The sequence below is a fragment of the Artemia sp. Qi Xiang Cuo genome, chromosome 15 (genome assembly GCF_049724085.1).
Source record: "Artemia sp. Qi Xiang Cuo chromosome 15, ASM4972408v1, whole genome shotgun sequence".
In the NCBI taxonomy this organism is placed as follows: Eukaryota; Metazoa; Arthropoda; class Branchiopoda; order Anostraca; family Artemiidae; genus Artemia; species Artemia sp. Qi Xiang Cuo.
Window position 1 is genome coordinate 57,652,866 of NC_142808.1, and position 9,266 is coordinate 57,662,131.

At 30.4% G+C, this 9,266-nt stretch overlaps 1 pseudogene; it reads left to right on the forward strand.

The window, feature by feature from the left end:
- The first annotated feature begins 266 nt into the window (after nucleotides 1–266).
- On the forward strand, nucleotides 267–1,992 carry LOC148943904 (uncharacterized; annotated as a pseudogene).
- Nucleotides 1,993–9,266: the final 7,274 nt, after the last annotated feature.

Here is a 9,266-nt window from a genome sequence, read left to right on the forward strand (position 1 = left end):
AGTTTTAAAGCTGATAAAAAAATTATATTATTGTTCAAATTCTAATTCTTCTTTGAAGTGAAACTATTGTCAAGTTTCGTTGTTTCATATTTGTTTCATTCAAAAGTGGTTAGCAGTGTAGATCCCAAAAAGGTAACAGTTATAGAATGTTCGTCTTTCATTTGTAATTGCTATGATGTCTAATTATTGAAACGTTTTCACCTATATTAAATTTCAATAAAATAATTTTGTAATATAGAGATAATTAATTCTACTATGTGCAGTTCTGAAGGTGCGGATCAACCAAAACTCTTTAGCCCAAAACCAGTCGTGAAGGTGAAGAAGCTGACAGAGAAGATTATTGAAGAATTAACAGCTGGTATTTGGCTTTGCGCCTCCTGTGCAAAAGGAAAAGAATAATTATTCATGCTAGATTTTCACATAGAAACCAGCTGTGAAGAACTTTCATCAACAGAGTGTGTTTTCTGCCCTGCAGTGGTTCGTAACTACAGGGATTTTGTTACTCACATTATAGAACACCAAATGGGAGAAACAAAACGATGTCCTATTTCTTTGTGTGAATGTATTGGCGATGTGAGTCAACATCTAGTTATGTATGGTCATTTTTTACCAAGTGCGTCTGAGTTAGAACTACAGGAAAGTACATCACTAGCTGTCACACAGATTCCTTTTGCAATTTTATGCTTAAAGTTATATGAATTAGATTCTGAAGTAAAAAATTTGGAAAATCATAAGATATATTTGAATAGTTCCTTGCGTAGTAAAAAATCCAGAATATTGAAAAGATGTAAAGAAACAAATACAGGGATAAAGCAAGTTATTTGTGATTTATGTGACGAGAGCTTTTCTCGTGTGGGCGATTTGATAGGCATCAAAGACTGCATACAGACGAGAAACGCTTTAAATGTGATGTATGTGAGAAAACTTTTTCTGATTCAAGCAGTTTGATTCAGCGCCAAAGAGTACACACGAGTTTAAAACCCTTTAAATGTGAGGTATGTGAGAAAAAAAATTATGAATTAGGCAATTTGACTAGGCATCAAAGAGTACAAACGGGTGAAAAATCCTTTAACTCTGATGTATGTGAGAAAACTTTTTCTGATTTAATTAATTTGATTCAACACCAAAGAGTACACACTGGTGAAAAACCGTTTAAGTTTCATATATGTGAGAAAACTTTTTCTCAGTCAAGCAGGTTGATTATGCACCAAAGAGTATTTACTGGTGAAAAACCCTTTATATGTGATATATGTGATAAAACTTTTTCTCAGTCCATCCATTTGATTATACACCAAAGAGTGGACACTGGGGAGGAACCGTTTAAGTGTGATATATGCAAGAGAGAATATTCTTCTAAATCAAATCTTAATAACCATAAAACAACATATTTTCAGAAAAAGCCTGCTAGTTCCTATTGTGAACTGTTCTGTTGTTTTTTGTTGCACATTTTTTTTTTTTTTTTTTTAATTTTATTAATTTGATTTGCGGAACATTTTCGTTCATTTTTCAGGGATTTTCTTTTGCTTTTTGTTTTGACTTGTTCGTTTCCATTGGCTTTGACTTTCTCCCCCCCCCAAGAAAAAGTCACTATGTGTATCCATGTTTGAGTAAAACCCCCAGTAAAATCCATTTTATTCTTCTATAATTTTTCTCATCTTTTTTTAAAGTTTATTTGCTTATCATTGGGAATTCAGCATTGTGAACTAATCTGTACGTAGTTTTTGGTCTGTCCTCAGAGGAGTAGATCCTTTAAACTATGATTGTCACCAGGATTCCTATTCAAGGGACAAGGGGGGATATCTGCTCATTAGGAGATTTTGAGGTCATTTTGAGGGATTATTTATCCTTGGGGAAACCAATACAGAAGTAAAGAAATGAGAAATATTGGTTTGTTCTAGTGTTCTCATTGGCAAAATTGGTCGAAGTAAAATTTTGTATTTTACCGTAATTTTACGGACCGCTCCATAATTGGCACTATTTGTGTATTTTAAGTATTTTAGCAATGTTACCGATTCTAATCTGGCCTTTCTCCTCTCTTTCCTTCTGTCTGAAGATGGACCCATATTTTTCTTTTTTTTCTGAAAAAAGCGGGGTATTAATGGAGATCAGCATTAATTATGCTGCCATCCAGAGGTCTAAATTGATTTGGATTGGAGTAAGTACCTTATTATGACTATTGCTCAACATCTGGTTTGCCTGGTATGAAAGACCCTACTCAAATGTAACATTACTAAATACCACAATGTTTGAACCTTAATGTTACATCTTCAAAAAGCTTCTGATCCCTCAAAATAGCAGAAACAAATCTATTGGTCCTTCAAAAAAAAATAGTCTGTATAGAAAATACATGGTAGAATAAATCAAGAAGAACAGCCTAAGAAGTACTATCAGATTCCTCAGATCTACCTTATTATTGTTTTCTTTCAAAAGAGATAAGATTTGAACACACTGATTAGTAAAAAAAAATGAATAAATAACAAGGCTATTCCTGATAGCTTATTTCACCTAACTTAGAAGTTTATCTTTTCTTAAACAAATCCAATCTCAGAAATTTTAAAATAAATGAAATAATAGAAATTTAAAAACAGTAAATAGACTAAAATCATTTTTAATTTTTTTAGAATTGTATATAGACCTAACCCTTTAAAAGTTTTGATCAGCTTTCAGGATTAGGAATTCTCTGAAATTATTTTCATTACACTCATTTTTCGTTTTCTTATTATTGTTTCTGTATTTTCGGGATGTATGTAAGGATTTTTTATTTTTTCTTGTATTCTGTATTATTTTCCTTCTTATCTTATATGTGTTATAATGTGTTGGATTCAAGAAATATTGAAAATAAACCTTGCTGATGTTGAGATCATTTTTAAATATTGTTGCAGCTACTGAAAAAAAAATGTGAATTATTTGAAAGTTTCAATGCTTCATGTATCCTATGGCTTTGAAAATATGAATTTATATTTAATTTATTCTTTTCTTATAATCTAATTTATGTTTGTTTTTATATGTTCCTCGTTATTTAAGTAGCATAATAAATTGAGATTCACTTCTCAGTCATCTGATTTCTCTTCTTTTTTTCCTTTTTTTAGTGTTTATATAATTGTCCACCCTAATTTTTCTCTCGGGGTGAGGCTCAGAACAAGTGCAAGTCTGGATAAGCAATTTTGAACATAGTAGATACAAAGAGGTCCTTAGGAATGTAATATCGTTTTTTTCAACTAGGGTGGAGGGTTTGAAAACACAAGGATATCTTCAGACTACCCTTGTCGGTGTGCACAAATGTTGGAAGTGTGATAAAGATTAGAGTTTGGAGATTTGGTTACTGACTGTTAGGGCAGTTTGTTGATAATCTCAAGGCAAATTGCCGTAAGTGTTCCTAAGATCATAGGTAATTGTTTGTAACTCCGGGTAATTTACTAATCCTTAGCTGTGCAAACAACCAGCGGATTTATACTAGGGGTACCTTGAGCCTAAAGGCAAGCAAGTATATATCATTATAGAGATTTCATACAGTCAGTAGGTTTTATGAAAAGGTCACACATTCTATTTTTTGCGAATAATTTTTAGGTGATTGTATTTAATTTTTTTTGGTGGGGGAGGGGGGCGGAGGAGACTTCAAATTATGTGATGGGTGGGATGGAGCAAACATATAATTTTTCCCGTCCTTATAAAATAAAGTATTTGGTATTTTGAATAAAACATTTGCTTATTTCATGAAACAATACAATTTGACCAACACCATTGCATATTTCCTCATTTTATTTCAAACAACATAGTATTTAGAATAAAATATTGGGTATTTTGAATCAAGAATTTACTTATTTAACGAAACAATGCAATTGGATCAACACCATTGCATATTTCCTCATTTTATTTCAAGCAACATAGTATTTCGAATAGAATATTTGGTATTTTGAATAAGGCATTTACTTATTTCAAAAAACAATAAAATTTGGACAACACCATTACACATTTCCTCATATTATTTCAAACAACACAGTATTTAGAATAGAACATTTGGTATTTTGAATAAAGCATTTGCTTATTTCATGAACTGATACAATTTGGGCCACATCATTGCATATTTCTTCATTTTATTTCAGGTAACATAGTATTTCGAATAAAATATTTGATATTTTGAATAAAGAATTTGCTTATTTAGTGAAACAATACAAATTGACCAACACCATTGCATATTTCATCATTTTATTTCAAACAACATTGGATTTCGAATAAAATATTTGGTATTTTGAATAAAGAATTTACTTATTTAATGAAACAATACAATTTGACCAACACCATTTCAGGTTTCTACATTTTATTTCAAGCAACATAATATTTCGAATAAAATATTTTGTGTTTTGAAATAAGTATTTGTTTATTTCATGAAACAATACAATTTGAGCAACACCAGTACATATTTCTTCATTTTATTTCAAACAGCATAGTATTTCGAAAAAAATACATGAGACAATACAATTTGACCAATATCATTGCATATTTCTTCATTTTATTTCAAGCAACATAGTATTTTGAATAAAATATTTGGTATTTTGAATAAAGCATTTACATATTTCATGAAACAATACAGTTTGAGCAACACCATTACACATTTCCTCATTTTATTTCAAACAGCATAGTATTTCGAATGAAATATTTGGTATTTTGAATAAAGTATTTGCTTGTTTCATGAAAAAATACAATCTGAGCAACACCATTGCATGTTTCCGGTCAGCACGGTCTTGAATCGGTCTAGAATCAAAGTGAACAGATAAGACTTACGCTTTTAAATTAATTTTGGTCACAGCACGGTCTTGAATCGAAGCGAAATAACAAGACTTCAACTTTTCATTTAATTTTGGTTATAGCAAGGTCTTGAATTGGTCTTGAATCGAAGTGAACTAACATTGTTTCATGTTTTCACTTAATTTTAGTTATAGCACGGTCTTGAAAAGGTCTTGAATCAAAGCAAACTAACAAGACTTCAGCTTTTCAATTAGTTTTGGTTATAGCACGGTCTTGAATTGGTCTTGAATCGAAGCGAAATAACAAGACTTCAGCTTTTCATTTAGTTTTGGTTATAGCACTGTTTTGAATCGGTCTTGATTCGAAGCGAACTAGCAAGATTTCAAATTTTCATTTAATTTTGGTTATAGCATGGTCTTGAATCGAAGCAAACTAACAAGACTTAAGCTTTTCAATTAATTTTGGTTATAGTACGTTTTTGAATCGGTCTTGAATCGAAGCAAACTAGCGAGACTTCATTTTTCATTTAATTTTGGTTATAGCATGGTCTTGAATCGGCCTGGAATCGAAGTGAACGCACAAGACTTCAGCTTATTATTTAATTTGGGATATAGCAGGGTCTTAAATCGAACAAACTAACAAGACTTTGGCTTGTCTTTCAATTTTGGTTGTAGCACGATCTTGAATCGGTTTTGAATCGAAGCGAACAGACAAGACTTCAGCTCTTCAATTAATTTTGGTTATAGCATGGTCTTGAATCGGTCTTGAATCGAAACAAACTAAAAAGATTTCAGCTTTTCATTTAATTTTGGTTATAGCACAGTCTTGAATTGGTCTTGAATCAAAGCAAACTAACAAGACTTCAGCTTTTCATGTCATTTTGGTTATAGCACGGTCTTGATCGTGAATCTATATGAATCATGATTCGCTATTAATTTCAGTAATCAATATTTAAAGCATGATAGAATATTAACTCCTATTAGTATCCCTTTTCTTAGGTATTTTTTTGAAGACCATACTGCCTTTCTTTGACAACCAAATAAAAGTTCAAATAGTGATGAGTCCTCTTTTCAGAAAATGACTAACACATACAAGAAATTCTGGATATTTCGACAGGATATATATATATATATATCACTGAAGCAAGTTGTTGAAATATCCATTTTTTTTGTATATGTTTTTCACTGTCTAATAAAATGGCTTATTCCTATTTGAACTTTCATTTGTTTATCCCCTTTCTTCATCATCATCTTTGGCTGGACACTGGGTTAGAGATAAATCATATGTTTTAATTCTTATTAAGTGCCTTTTTTTAAGTTAGAATCGATTTCCTTATCGTGTAAAATAGGAAAATTTTCCAAACTATTCTACAAGTAAATTTTTTAGGGTCAATAAGGAACGAAACACCTGATGTCTTTATTCATATACATTAATTCATATTCATCTTGCTTCAATGAACCTCATAATTTAATATCCCACGAGAGAACTTGGATATAGAATTACACTTATTCCAGAGTTCAACCCCACCCCCGCTTTTTGAAAAACTCTATGGCATACCAAAGATTTGTCAATGTTGCCGAATTCTTTCCTTGGCTGCTCACGATTCCTTGTCTAGTTGAATTAGTGCTGACAAACGAAAGTGGTAATGGTAAGAATAATTAAACCTAAATAAGGGTAGATATAGAAAATTTTAGACATGATAGATTCAGGCTGAAGATTTTGAACATTGTGTTTAGAGCACACTCAACTTGACTTCAAAACGCTATGGGAGTCTTCAATTCATAACCGAAAGTCCCTGTATAAAGTTTAGACAATATGGTTACCAAAGGGGGCATTTTGTCAGCTACAAAATATCTTAGTCCTCTTCAAAGGCTGAATGAATACATTTAAGGCCTCTCCGTAAGAAAATTATTCTTCCTATCTTCGTATTGCTTTTTTTGACATATATATATATATATATATATATATATATATATATATATATATATATATATATATATATATATATATGTATATATATAAATTCAAAACCGTGTAAGCCAATAATATTTAAAGACATACTTGTAGGAGGAAGAGGACGACAACAAAGCAACCAACCATGTAACGATGATAATTGCTTGTTAACTGAAATTGCACCAACTTTTATCTCTTGCATAAGGTTACTCTACAAGATAAACTGTAAATAGTTTAGGATTTTCTCCTACACACAGTTAAAGCTCCATAACACTTCAGAATCAAAGTTCATTTTGGGTTACTCACTAACGGCAGCTCACTAATGCACGTTATGGGATTATTGAGTCTGTATTGTTGACTTCTATATGTTGACAACAGTATATTCACCTTTTTTTTACAGTAATATATGTGCATATTAGTGATTTGATATGGAATTGTTGATGTAAGTTTTTCAGAGCATAGCAATCATCATATTTGAGCAAAATGATGGCTACAAGGATTCTTTGAGGAGTATTCTAAATTCAAGAATTTAAAATAATAATTTAAGGTTTTTCTTCTAATTTTATTAACATTAGTTCCAGAGGACCGAGCTTCCCTCAGTGAAAGATAAACTGTTTTTTAATCTATTTCACAAAATAACAATAATCAATTTAATTTTATTCTATTTAGAAAGTAAAAACATTAGGGTTTTGAATGATCGGATATTTGTGACGTTATTCCAATTGTGGAAAAGGTTTTTTCAAGATTAATGTTCTCCAAAAATGATTTTTTTTTTCCGAAGTTATCACCTATATGGACCACAGGCAGTGCAATAGAGCTACCGATTAAACCATCAGTAATCCCTGAACATCATAATTTGCCTTTTAATACTTAAAAAGCACCGATGGAGACAAAACTTGCTGAAACTGATACTGAAACTTGCTTTCGGAAAAGTTTTACAATTTGCCTCTGGTCGTATGAAGTAACAATAAAATTATGTAATTAGTCATGATTATGAGAATCAGAAGGATATATATATATATATATATATATATATATATATATATATATATATATATATATATATATATATATATATATATATATATATATATATATATATATATATATATATATATATATATATATATATATATATATATATATATATATATATATATATATATATATATATATATATATATATATATATATATATATATATGCATATATTAGAAGAGGGAGAGAGAGAGAGAGGGAGAGAGCGAGAGAGAGTTTCATTATTGGCTTCCCATTTAAACTTAAATCATATAATAAACTAAACCCAGTAATTAAGAGGTGGAAACTTCATTTACTTTGGGATATTTTATACATTTTTGGGATATTGGACAAATAACAACTTTAGTACCTTCATCATAGAAAATTGGGTTCAGTTTTATTAGTCTAAGGATTAAAAAAATCCTGTAAATAGTTTTTGTAGAAAATTTGTTCACGATTAGAGATCTTTTCAAACAGCAATAAAATAATTAATGCAACAATAAAAGCAATAGAAGATATAATAGAAGCAATATAATAAAATATACTACGACATCAGTAATAGAAGAAATAAAAGATATAAGAGAAAACATATAATAAAAGATGGAATAGCAGCAATAATAGAAGCAATATACGCAACAAAAGATATAATTGAAGCAATATAATAAAAGATTTAATAAGGAACCAAGGAAATATATTTGAACAGAATACCAATCTCCACCATATAGTTTTCATCTCAGAATGCTACTTGTTTTCATAGCGAACGATGGATGATACTTATCACACGCCATGTAGTGCACACGATAATGGATAGATGGTAGCTCTTTAGCTAAAGCCATCTCATTTGCTCTTCAAAAAAAATGTGTACACAAATAGATCAAAATAAGAATATCTTAATAGCAATAAATTTAGTACAAACATCAATTATCATAAATTATTATTATATAATAGAAACAATATTTAAAAATGCAATTTGTTAGAGAAGCAATGACAAATTTTTGAACAGATTACCAATCTGCACCATATAGTGTTCATCTTAGATTGCTACATCTTTACATGGCACACGCTAGGCCACGCTTGTCGGACTCTACCCAGTGTAAACGATTATTAAGAGTGGGTAGACCCTTGGCTACAACTATATTATTGTCTCAGTAATTTTTCTATAGGCACTTCAAAGAAAAATATGTACACAAATACACCTTAGGAGAAATAAAAATAGTACAAATATAGATTATCATAAATTGCTATTAACAGCTGTTTCATACATCTGCATAAATTGCACGTAGAGTTACAAAATTCGGTGTGAATCTACACTGCAGGTTATGTCGTACAGGCTCAAACATGTTTTATTCTAGGGAAGATTATGTCATACAGGCTCGAACACGGAAGGGAGATTACATTATACATGCTCCAACACGTTTTTTTAGGGGAGGTTATATCATTATAGGTTCGAACACGATGTTTTTTAAGGGAGGTTATTTCATATAGCCTCGAACACTGTTTTTTTTTGTCGAACCGTATCAAAAACCAACAAAGAGAAAAATCTAAAAAAA